The sequence below is a fragment of the Rhopilema esculentum genome, unplaced genomic scaffold (assembly GCF_057945365.1).
Source record: "Rhopilema esculentum isolate cy_ngs unplaced genomic scaffold, ASM5794536v1 HiC_scaffold_37, whole genome shotgun sequence".
NCBI classification, from domain to species: domain Eukaryota; kingdom Metazoa; phylum Cnidaria; class Scyphozoa; order Rhizostomeae; family Rhizostomatidae; genus Rhopilema; species Rhopilema esculentum.
In genome coordinates this window covers 1,507,823-1,521,172 of record NW_028300848.1, presented here as the reverse complement: position 1 = coordinate 1,521,172, position 13,350 = coordinate 1,507,823, and the positions used below count along the sequence as shown (strand labels likewise).

At 38.5% G+C, this 13,350-nt stretch overlaps 1 protein-coding gene across 1 annotated transcript in view; it reads left to right on the top strand.

Annotated features, from left to right (window-relative positions):
* Positions 1-47: 47 nt before the first annotated feature.
* The window catches only part of LOC135684918 (cyclic nucleotide-gated channel rod photoreceptor subunit alpha), a 39,073-nt gene continuing 25,770 nt past the window's right edge, over positions 48-13,350 (top strand). The window contains exon 1 of the mRNA XM_089115880.1: positions 48-11,638. The gene's annotated coding sequence lies outside the window, so the exon portion shown is untranslated. The remainder of the gene's footprint in view (positions 11,639-13,350) is intronic.

Genomic DNA, 13,350 nt, shown 5'->3' with positions numbered 1-13,350 from the left:
TTTGAAGCGTTCGAAACTTGACTGGCTACGACAGTCAAAACGATAATTCACGCCTCTTTTTCCCTTTTACTGAACCCCCTCCCTCCTTACCGAACCAACGCTTCATTGTTTCAAACCAATGTTTTTAGAGACTTCATACTTGAAGTGCAATTTTCGCATAACTGAATGGTTAGCATTGTAACCCTTACAATTCTCCAGATATTATTGACTGCTTCACTGGATCCATGTTTTAGTCTTGATACATGTGAACGTAGACCCCACTATCTGTTGGAAAGTGGTGATAGGGCCACTGAAAAGGTAGGAAAACCAGACTTTTTCGTCGGCAACATTGTCTCAAAAATCTGACCTTTTAACTAATGGTCTTTCTGTTCCCGTGTGACTAAGCTGCATTTCATAGCAAGTCGTCTACCGATCCTTTAGCATTATGATTTGTTTGCTAACACGGAAGTTGATTAGGTTTTCTCTTGGTTTTGAAAGAGGAGGAAAAGGGGCAACCTTGGTTTCAACGATCCACTCTGTTTCAGTAAGGAGTTGGTCAAATTTAAAAATATTTCAATTCAATTCTCCAATTAAGAAATATTTCAGGTAGATTCAGGCCTACAGGCCCATCACTATACAGGCACATCCATGCTTGTGGAATAGATTTAATGAGACACTCCCTGCAAATTTGTTTCAGGATGAGTATTATTCTGCTTCTTGTCACTTTTTGGTACGATTGGTAAGATAAGATTGGTAAGATTGTCGGGGTTTCTTGCTACGGCCTACTTTGGTACTCTTATTCTCGCCCATATAACCCTTTCAACGGAAAAAAATAGCGAAACTGGGTCAGGATTGCGTTCCTGATCATGTATACGTGCGTTGAAACCGGTTAAGATGCTCGATAGTCATCCCTAAACTCCCGATCATGGTTGCAACTTGAATCCGTGTAAACTGCAACCCCGACCGGGACCCCCATTCCGGTTTTGATACATTTGGTTCGTCTCAACCCAGCTACAGGTGTCTAAATACTCATTTCGTTTGATGATATCAACTTTTCAACGTGAAATTCATTTCTCTTTGAAGCATTCTTTAATAATGAATATTTTTCGACTTCTACTGTGCAACTGTTGATGATCCTGTTCACTTCTGTTATCATGGGTCAAAAGAGACCTAATTTTGGTCCTAATACACAAAAGCCATTCCTCTATCATGTTTTCCCATCTGTTTTTCTCTGTTTTTTCACGACACTAGGCCTTTGTTGCATAACTTAAGGATTTTCTTTCTTAAAGCTGTACTTTTAAAATGCCGCCCATATGCCTCAGAAGAAAAACCAGACGATTTAAAGTCTTGCTCGCTTATTGTCTGCAACGAAATTAAGGTACCGATTTCCCTACAATTTTGCTGCTCAGCTCATTCGTTAAATTCCATTCAGTTATTCTGTATTTCTTTGGTTGAGCACCTAGTGCTCAAAGACCTATTTGAGACATAAAAACCGTAAGGTTTTCACCCTAAATGGTTCTACAATATCTAATTGTATTTTCAAAGCAAATACCCAGTGGCAGAGATTCAAAGAAGCAAATATTCTTCCTAAAAACGTTGGTTGTTTGGGTGTCCTGTTGATAACGAAACATTCTTAACGTGTTCCACATAGTTTCAAATGTGCTCGTTCTCCCTCCAACCAAAGAGTCGGAGCTTGCAAAACTTATATAAACAAAGTATACGTCTGCCATTAATGACTACATCTTTGTTGCTAGACTATGAGGTTGCAGCTCCACGATACTTGTTTCATTTGTAACTGCGACAGTAAGGTCTTGCGTTTCCACTGGACCCGAAGGACCAGTTCCATTTAGGACTACTAGCCGTACCAAAGCTAGGCCGGTGACGAAGCAGGTCCTATTTTGAATCTTACGTGAATCCCCACTTTTTGCCAAAAATGCAAAAAATTTACCTATGAATCACCAGTCCCCACTTTTTTTAGACCCCCCCTCCCCGCTCAGCGGTGCCTGAAATGTTGCTAGAAAGTGTACAAATCCATGATAGAAATGTAAGAGCGACATCTCACTCGCCCCTTCGAGGCTGACTCGTGTCAAAGGTAGTCTTGTTTTGGACAAAGAGCCCGTTTCACTGAGAATTTGACAGCTAAATGGAAGGTAAGTCGAGGGGTTTAGTTAGACTATCTAAGTTATATTTTTTCTTCTTGCTTATACGGATAGGAACCGAAACGTTGGTTCTTGCTTTCAAGCAAAGAAATATGCTGTACTGTCACTATGGTCACTATAGTGTCAAGTTGTCAACTTGCCGGTCTTTGACATCTAAAAGCAAAAAGAAAGCCTCCTTTTATATCCAGATATTCCAGGCCTAATAGTTGTTGATCTGATAGTGCTGCAGCCAATGGCGATGCAAGGATGAAAATAAGTAGAGATGGGCCGGTTCACACGAAAAGAAGCAAAAATAATGTAATTATCACTGTTTGGGCCTGGGTCCTAGTACCCCAGTTCAAAAATTACCCAAGTTTCCTAAGTATCATTCTAGTTTCTGATTCCGCACGATATTTTGGCTTGTAGGCCTGTTCGTTTTCACCCAAGAACTCCACTGGCAACATTTTCAATAGTCAAGTCGCACTGGCTGGGCAACATTTACAGTCATGTGCTCGCGTTTCTGTGTATATATATATATATTTCCTAGATTTTATTTTCGATGTTCTGTCGTTTTATGCTCCGAGTGTCAGGCGAAAAGCTTTTGTATGAATCAAAATATTTGCTTTTTTAAAGCCATTTTCATTTTTGTACCACCGAATGACTCCATACATCCCTGACTACCACGAAAACGAGAAGCCTAAACTATAGCAAAGATACGGCTTGAAATTGAATTGTCCAAAGCTGTCTCGTATAAACGCTGCCTGATAGTTTCCTTGCTATTGCTAATATCATTAGCATAAACCATTCATTTCATCAAGCCTTACGCTTTGTGTTTCTGCTCAAGAACAATATTTTCTTCGTAATAGCAGCTGCGGAAACAGTTTTTACTTTCCTCTGACATCAAGAGCTTGAGACAGCAATTCTTTTAAGTTTGGCATTGTAAAAATGCTCGTCAATTTTCAAAGAAACGTTTATAGTTGCCCTTGTACCATATTCCCTGCCACAGTTACTGTTTCATTTCCTTGGAAAAAAACAGTAAGGATGTTTTTAATTGAACTCAAAAGTCACATTTTCTTGACTTCCGTTAAGGATTGTCATCCTGCTCAGTTACTTTTGATATCATAGTGGGCAATATGGGATTGTTGCACAGTTTTAATTCCTTGCCTTTCGACTTCCAGGCGCCTTGAAGATTCCTAAACGTCAGCCATTCATCTGATTTATCATTATATCGATCAATCATCTATCCATCACGTGTCAATATCATTCAAATGTGCAGTCCAGACAACAAGCTTTTCGCATCCGCTCATCTTTTTTGAGCTTTGTTTGAACCTTGAAAGCTTTGTGCTCGTGAGAAAGCGCCTCTTTGTAGAGTTTGTTCTCTGCTCTTGTCTCGAGACGATTTATTTTGGAAGAGTTTCGTGAATGTTCGTCATAGCGATTTTAAGTTTCCAACGCAAAAATGCAATAAAGCGTAAGATTTGAATTGAGCGAATGGAAAAGATTTCCCATGTACAGTACATTGGGGCTGGATAGATCACAATAAGATCATCTACATATTTATTATTTATAACAGCGTCACGCTGTGGCTTGATATGGCTACTTTGGTGTTTTGCAGAGGTTTCTTTCTCTGGCCATCTGAAAATGAAGCCATTTGATATATACATCGATCTTTTGATCTCTCCATGTTTCATTGAATAATAAGTTGTATAGGCTCTTGTGACAAGAAGGAACAGCTCGAGGTTTATAGATCAGTTGGGTACTTAATTTGGATATTTAATCGATTTTAATTTTTGACTACGAGAGGAGCTGAACGAAACAATTGCACGAAGATCCTGCAAGGCTCTGAATAGCAATCCTTAAAAAAGAGTTAATCTTCCGTGAAATGCCTCATAAATTGACACTATCCGATAACGGACACCTGTTTGTAACGGATACCCAAACTATTGGGCAAGGGCTTTGTCTCGATCGGTATCCTGCTGTCAAATCTTTGCACAGGCAATGGATAGCTCTCTACAATGGAGAGTAACGCTGGTCCTTAAAATTTTTTGTGAATTAGAAGTCTCACTGTACTCAATAAAGCTAACTCTAGAAACAAGTTTTGATGCCAGTGATTCACCTTGACGCCTATACTGTCGTTGATTCGTAAGATAACTCCTGGTGGCAAAACGTGTTGTGGTGTACGCCTCACGGATAAATGGAAGTGATTTTCAGGACTCCTCCAAATTCGAAGAAGTTGGACTTTCCAAGCTCTGTGGAGCGAGTCGTACCGGATAGGTCTGGTTTTGTGTAAAGAGCTCTCATTTGATCCAAAAGTCGTTGCACTGTGCTAGCTGGCCGACAGACGACACAACCTGGGGTTCACAATTCAATGAATAATCCCCAATTCAAGCTATTTCCTATTCAGCTCAGGGACCCAACCTGTTTATGACATTGTTACATGAAGATAGGTTTCAAGTAAGAGGCGATTTTACTTCATTTCTCCTTTTGTACAACAAAATAAAATATTACTATTATGTTAACAGTAAAAGAACAACGAAATGAGAGAAATTTTCAGTAACAAGGCTGCGAACTGTTATACTCTTCAAATTCCAAGTCCTCACTGCTGCCTACGTGCTGCCTTTGTGCTGCCTTCGTGTCCCCCCGTGCCGCCCCCGCTATAGCCGCGGCTCTAGTGCCCTTTGCCTAAAAAAAGGATCATCTGCCTATCACCTTGACATAGTTTGATCCTCAATGTACGCTTTACAAATCTGCCTGCTTTCTATTGCTCCTCTGCATCAATTCATCCCTTTTCTCCATCAATTTCGTGATATTTTGATATTTTGAATAAAATACCAACAAATTAGCCATACGAAATGATCACTAAAGTATGTTCATATTGTTACAACTTCATATCGTTTTTCTTTGTCCCTCTGAAAATCTGAAGGTATTCACTGAACTAGTTTAAATAGATCCTATCATGACTAATAAGACCAGAAAAATCATTTTGAATCAATGTTCGCCATCTTTCTCTGTTGTTGGCATTATCGATTTAGGCCATTACAGCCTTCAGTTATAACCTGTCTGGTAAATAAATCAGTGCGAAATAGGTTTTCAACGACTTCAACACTCATACAGTTTTCATTATCATGTGTTGTGTATCAGAACCACCTGGTGAAAACGTCTCCTTCAAGCTGTTCTGTTTACAACACACACGTTGTACATTGCCTGAATATCAGATAGGCTTATTCTTCCCGAAGTTTCTCAAATTTCCTCAATTTGTAGGCTAACGACACAGGCGATTTCGTTGATTTATTTGCTTAATAATTTAGATAAGAATGAATTTTGATGTATTTTCAGCATTGCTTCTTTGTCAGTTAGTGATGTGTTGGTGATGACCGTTTGTTTGCCAATACAGTTAGAAGCACATTAGAAACAGCCATTGACCGCTGGTGTTTAAGCACGCTTAAAAGCATCCATTTTCTCCTTCCCAATTTTACTAACCCTTTGTAAACTTGACTGTACCATGAAGCATTGCCGTAGCTACTTTGTTTTTAGCATGGTCGAGCCTTTCACCTTTAAACATAATCATAAAAACCCTCTGTTTTCAATTAACAATATCTTTTGTTCCTATTGTTCTCAAACACTTATTCATCCTATCAGCATTGAGCTTTAAAGTGGACCTGGATGGGGTTTCGTTGACGTTTCCTTGATGAAAATTCGATGCTCTTGGCGAAAGAGAAAGGCTCTGTTATGCAAAGTTTCCTTTAGCTTTAGAGATCTGTAGGTGTTTTGCACCCAGACGGGCACCCAAAACTAGCCATAGCTGATGCAAATTTTTCCAGCATCAAATAACTCATTTGCAGGAAGTAGGCATTTTGGGCCATGGAACCCTCATCCCACCAGCTAGGAACTGTCATCAATTACTAAGCATAAATTTCGCCATTTCCTAAAGGTAAGACTCGAACCTTATACTTGAAAATCCCGCCTTTCCATTTGTTGTATGTAAATAAAGAAAAAGCCACGGTAACTGGCAGGCTGCTCGACGGACTCCAAAAGGAATGCTTGCGGCGAAAAGTCAGTGAAAACGTAGAAAATAAGAAAAGGCCGCAACGCGCCGAGCACAAACAACAATAAACCCAAGCAAATACATAATGGTTAATAATCGCCCCGGCATACGGGGCTTCATCAGAGCAAAAGTGTGTTATTTCCATCTGTTATTTGATTTATCCTTTGAATAAATTCGTATATAATTCAAATTTAGAACAAGCACTTTAGTAGATACGTCAGTGAAAAGTGCATATTCATTTTGTGGGTTGCTGACTCTACTTTCCACCTGGGCATTCACTAGATAGATTTATTCGAAACTGCAAGTACTCCGAATCTAATTAAGATTAATGACAAGTGGGATGGCTCAGATTGATAGCGATGTTTTGTAACTTTTGCTCTCGTTCTATGACCTAGGATGTGGCATTAAAACGAGGCCATTCACACCAGAAGGAGCGCCTCAGTCGTGAAGAAACGGTTTGATTTTTAGGGACAAAAATATAAATAGTAGCTTACTGCTAAAGACTCGGCAGCTAGGCAGATTTTCTTTATTCATAAGATCTTTATTAATGAATCGGCTACTTGCTTTAAGGAGACTGTAAATTCTTGATGTTTCAACTTGGCCTACTTTTTTCCTGCTTTCCTTTTCTCTCTTTCTCTCTTCCTTTGCCTAAACATAACACGTACATTGAAAATTACACTCCACTTAGGTAGAAGAGTCATCTTGTGCAGCTTTTCACTTTCCCAACAGTTCGGAACAAGCACCGTGAATAAATGGCAGGTGATTTTTTTAAGCAATCGATTCGCGTTCACTCTTAAGTTGATGCTCTGTTGTAGCAGATGTCTTCTCAGAAAACATTACTAGATCCTTGAAATGTCTTCTAGAGGCAAATTGGAGTATCGAGAATAAGTCTTCCGATGCAACGCAAACTGCTGGAGCCATTGCAGATGGAACTGCTAGGCATGCTTAAACGGGTCCACACTAGTGCAAATCTACTTACGATTTCAAGTTGCGTTTAGTAAATGTGTCATTGACCCACAAAGGTTGATTGGACATTTCCAGAAATCGCCAACTGTGGAACACTGATCCTGCTTCGCAGCGTTGTAAGGTCGTTTTCCCAATGAAACCGGTCCAGTTCGACTAAATCTCAAATACCCTTATAGACTGACTTAGAAAGCCTTGAAACGAATCTTAAGGTCTTCTCCTAATTATGAAAAAACTTCCAACTTGCAGATGGGTGTTGCTTGTTTCGTGTGACTTGCCGTGATTGAAAAGAGGGCACATAAATGTAATGATTTTCTGAAAAACACAAAAATGAAGTATTATGTAATAAGCTAGTATAAAGGTGCCATTTCACTCGTCCCAAACTAAGGCTGCGTTTGCACGATGCTTGAAGGCTTTACGTTTACACTAGTACTGGGCTACCCGTATCAAAATTGATTGGGTTACCCGTACAACTTTTGGTCCTTCTAGCTAGACGATGTCAAAGTTATCCGGCATCGTGTATACGGGGTATCCAAACAACTTCTGTTACGGATTCATAGCGAAGCGGCGATTTTGACTGCACCGCATAATGTGACAATGGCAGTACGATATGACCGCATGTTTCGAATACGCCAACGGCAATTATTTTCTGTTGTTGATCAGAGCTCTTTAAGGATCCAGCACATCAGAAAATCTCTTAAAAAGGCATCTAAGAAGAGAAGTATGTGCCTGGCAGAATTCATTCATTTTTATTCATTAATTTTCAATTCTTTTTACATGGTGGCACCGCAAACCAAATTAGGCTGCTTTTCAGGGTTTATCCGTACTCTGGTAAAAAGGAAGTCTATCTGTATCAAAAGTTGTTCGGCACCGTGTATACGCGATCAATCCGCATAACATTTTATCCGGATCAAAAGTTTTCCGGCACCGCGTAAACGCAGCCTAAGTAGCAGTCTTGTTGAGAACACCTGTAAAATCTAGCTTCAGAAAGAAAATGGATTTTGGCTCATGTGAACAGAGACACATTTTGTCATCTGCACACGGTAGTATAGAGTGATTCACCTAACCATTGCTGACATTTTCCCAGATAAACCAGTTTACAAACATGGATGAGTCCTCTAGGCGATCAATGTTCAGTGGTAATGGACCTGGCAAAAGTATGCTTTGCCCATCGCTTATATCTTTGAGTTATGACTTGTTGTAGCCATAATTTCTGTCTTGTTAGATACAATACAAACTTTAGAATATTGACAAAAGCGTAGTTTCTCCTTAAAATGCTACAATTGGAAGTGCGTTTTGAGCCCCAACTAAGACATGCCAGTTTTTCTAATAAAGTATGATGTAAATTGGAGAAGTAAAAGTGAGCAATGGTAGCTGGAGTTAGATTGAGAGGCAGTAGCAAGCTCTCTGTTATAACATTTCAAATGCTCAAACAAAAGCAACCTCGTTTGAAATAAACTCGAAATCATTCAGGGGGAGCATTCCACTCTATGTTCGATGGGATAAAGAACAACCAAAATAAAACTTCGCTTAAGAGAATAATGAATGAACAAGGATGGGTTCAATGCTTTAGTATTATACTGAAAATTGATTTTGTATTTAAAATTTCGTTTTTAATTTTAATTTTGTAGTTAAACCTGTAACTAGAATAAGCTTTAAATATTGTGTAGCCTACTCTATTTACAGAAAGAGCAAGTATTTCTGACCAGGGATTTCTTTAGAACCATATTTTTCGTTGTCCGCTGTATGAAAACATTAACCTCCGGGCAAACGCTCGCAACATTTTCAATAAACAACGCTTAACATCGTTGTGCCGTGTATAGTGTGATCTTGCCAAAGGGTTAACGAACATTTAACTAAACATTTGACTTCAGATTGATACTTGACCAAGTATCAATATGTTCCAATAACAATAACTTTCTACAAACTATTGAATCTAACTTTATCTCGTCGTCACTCCATTCTTACTTTTACTTCAGGTAAAGATTCCTTTGTATCGCTAGACTTTCTTCTTTTTGTGGCCTAGCCTTCACGTCTTCTTTTACTGTACCATTCCCAGTCCTCTGTTTCCTTCATGAGCTTGGGTTTGTGAAGTGTTAATGAAAGAGGCCGATTGCGTAAATTCTTCCTATCCACGGTCCAAAGCTGCAAGTTCAGCACGGATATTACCTAATGTGCAATGAGAAACACATTTACAGTAGACCGTATGCAAAAACTGTCAGTACGCATGCATGCAATGAACATTGTTGAGAAATGTGGCCAAACGGTCTCAACATTGTTCAGTCGAGATAATTTTCTCAACAAAGTCCACTGAAAGTTTTTTAACCAATACAGAAATTTGCTGAACAACTTTAAACAGAAACGGTCTCAACATAGTCCACTGAAAATTTTCTAACCAATATCGAAATTTGCAATAGCGAAAACAACTTTAAACAAATCTTAAGTGTTTGAACAAGGCTGTCAAAAGGTCTCAACATTTACTGAATATGAATGCTGGGGAAAATGTTCAATGAAATTTTGAGAGTGCTTGGCTGGGGATTTAGTGAAACGCCTATGAACTAGCAGTGCTGGGATGACGTCATAGACGCTTTCTCGGTAAAATCGTTGGTCGACCATCTATATGTTGATCAAACACTGTATGTTCCTACTTCATTAGACGGATGTGTCAAATATGTTTTTATTATTTGATTGTTTTGACGATAAGTGCTCCAGCCAAACAAGTTTGCAGGTAGGTATAATGGGATGCGTCAGGCTATTTCTTGCAGGATAATCAACTAGAATAATAGACTCAGGACCTTGGAAGATTTTCACAACTGCAGCATTTCAATTAGACAGCCAGCTTCAATAATAGCATAGTAGTGATAAGAAGATGGTGATTTGAATTTGTTTGTGAAGAGCGTGTTTTTATCTCTTGAGTCACACGCGGGCACGTTGTTGCTGAGTTTTAGATAACGTTATCACAACAGCGTAGTTTTCGTATTGTCTGATCTATGAGCATTCACAGAGCGCTCAAGGGAAAAGGAGTTCTGAATTGGTACATTGCCTGGTTTTTTATTGTATTAGTTAAACGATTGTCAAATGACCTCATTTCCATTTCATCAATATTTGAATACGATACCCAATCATCTCACAATAGGAGGAACTTTCTTGAAAATTTCCAACTAAGGGGTATAAAAATAGACTATTTACAAAATCGCACATCAAACAATCAATCGACTCCTTTCTTCTAGATTTCCTTTTACAGCAGCAAGCAGAAAGAGTAATTTCCTTTTGAAAGCCTAATCCAACATTCGTTAACATGGTGTATTCCTTTTGGTGTTGTACCCGAGATCTTCAAGGTCTTACGCTGTAAGATTTGGGGTGTTTAGTCAAGCAAAAGCGTTGACTGTTATCGAAATAAATTAAAGGCCGTCTGCAACCTAAGATGTCCGCTATGCTTTGCCCAATTCGCAGCATTGTTATTATGTCATCCACATAGAGACGGAGTGCAATTCCTCTTAAGGCAGCAGAAAAGAATTGATTGCATTGAACCCAAGTAACTGATGCAGGTACGCAGATTTTAATGTTTCCTATCATTTGTGATAACACTCATGCAAGTAAGGTTTTTTCGAGTCCAGAAAAAATGTCGTTGTCGGACTAATTACTTGAAGGATGATGGCCATTTTTATAGTATTTGTTTTAAAAAGCATCAACTACCTTGCCCTAGTACCTAATAAAGGCATGGCTTCAGGAATCAAATTGAGTGTCAATATGTGGTTCCCTTTTTCTTCAAGAATGACTTGAATATTTCATTATGTCAGGCGATAATTAATCGCATTTTCTGAATATCATAGCTTTGAAGATTCCAGTAACTTTTCACCACAAACTATTGATTGTTGGCCAACGGTGCAAATTCGGTTCAATGCTAACCTGCATTTTTCTACTCGTCAATTTTTAGCATGCACCTAATTTAATTAGATTTTTGCCTACGTGAAAATTTTGAATTTGTATTTGACAATAGACCGGGAACAACTGAAGCTCCTTTCGAGATGGTGTCTCCTTCGAAGGAGCGCTCTGACATCCCAGAGGCATATTTGCTACCCCCGTCTTCATGAGCATAGGAAACGTATCATCTAAGAGGCTTGTAAGAAAGGCAACGGTATTGTTATATAGCAAAAAAACTGTTTGCTTTCTATGCAACTCGTCTAAACCACCTACTCTTGCTTTTAGAAATAAATCCTGTCTGGTGTAACAGCAAAGTAGGCTTGCTTCGATTTAGCCTGTTCCAAGAATATGCAAATGAACGCGCGATCAACTACATTAGCAAGAGCAGGTGCTCACTAGCACAATAGTTAGTATTTCTAAATCAGATGAACTTGGCCGGCTGCATCTTTGTGCAAAACACTCATTAGCGCTTTCACGTTGTGTACGTGTTACAACAGGAGCAGGCTTAGATTTCCCCGTTTATTGCTGGTCGCCAGTTCTTATAAAGGGTTACGTTAAAGCAACGAAGTTGTCCCCATCAACATGGCAGGTATGGTTTTCGACAATTTGTTTATCATTACCCTTGCTCATGAATGTTATCATTTAATTTATCAAATCCTTTTAGTTTCTAATGAGTTTTTCCGATAATCTATTAGTTAAAGTTTAATAATTTTCGTGTCGTGTAGTGAAGAACCACCCACGACTTTTCAGATATGTTAGAGGGAATTTTTACTTTTTTTGATAGGAATAGACTCCCAAACACCCGATGAAATAAAAAGAACACTTCACTGTCTATCAACTTTTGAAACAGGCTATTTCTTTTAATTCGTCACTAGGAAATACGGAGAAGGTACTCCGAATTTTCTTTTTTTTTAATTTTACGTTCTGCATTTGAATGCCAGCTGGAGTTATTTTCTTTTTACATTTACGGGCCAGTTTATTTTCTTGAATCAATGGAGGCATTTTTTTCTTCATTATCCTCCGGGAGCATTGTTTGTCAAAGGCAGTCAAGATTGTAACTATTGGAATAGGCCATATGCTAAAAAGTCCCAGATTCTAGTTATATGTAGGAATGAATCTCACAATATGAATGAATTGCAAATGCACCTGTCTCTGAATCTCCGCCTGTTTGAGTCCAACAAGCTGAAATCGATATTAAATCGGCTCCTTTTATTATATTTTATTTCTTGTTCTTACTTTTACTGTTCACCTCTCATTTCTTCATATTCTGAAATCCAACAGTTTGATAAAAGTTGCTATGAAGGGGACTTCATCTCGATCAAAGTGATTAATTGTTCTGTATGAGTATCGCTGCATGATTTAATATTTTGCGTTGCAAGATTTGACTTCAAACCGATCGTCAAATACGATTGAAGTGTATTTGACGGCTAAATCTACGGTATGACTCTTCATTAAAGTTTTTCTCTGACAGCCTTAAAGCATGTAGAACTTTTCTGTATGCAAACAAGATTTCAAGCCTTATTTCACTTCTTGATAAATGTCTTGATAGAGCCTTCTTAGGCCCCAGTTACGTTGGGTCTTGAGGGCTCGAGTCTGAGCTAGGATTTTTCTAAAATGGGTTCCGGCCGTCCCTATCAGCTTTTTCCTGAAAAACTGCTATTCGGAAAAAAGCTGGTTTTTACCTCATTAAATAAATGACAGATATAATCATCCTCTCTCTATCAAAAGGACCTTTTGAAACGTTCACACATTGCAAAAAAATTAACCTGCTATCCTGGGAAAGCTATATTTTGGCTTCTATGAGAACGTCTTCCAGCAAACTTTTACTGTGAAGCCTTTCTTACACACCACGATGCAAGGAACATTTCTTTTAAAAAACTATTAAAATCGAAAAAGCCATATCAAAGGAGATTGAAAGTTTGAAGGGATGCATAAAGACCAATTTTGTAACATTTCAGGAAACTCTTATGATCACATGAAAAAGAACATAATCAATTTTATAATTGCAAGCCCACTTTATCGCAATTAGCTACCGAAAATCTGTCTTCTCCGACAACTTGGTTTTAATTCCTGCTATTGGGTACCACAGTCACGCCTTCTTTGTTCATCCCTTCTATTTTGGAGGCTATCGTAACTCTTTCTTCGTATGCTGAAACGTTGTTGGTTTTTTTCGGGTTATTGCTTGCATCAAAGAAGATTTTCCTTTGAACAAAGTTCTCGAGAACAGTGTCAACAACAAAGCACTAATGTATGCAATAATGTAATGTATGCAATAATGTAATGTATGCAATAATGTAATGT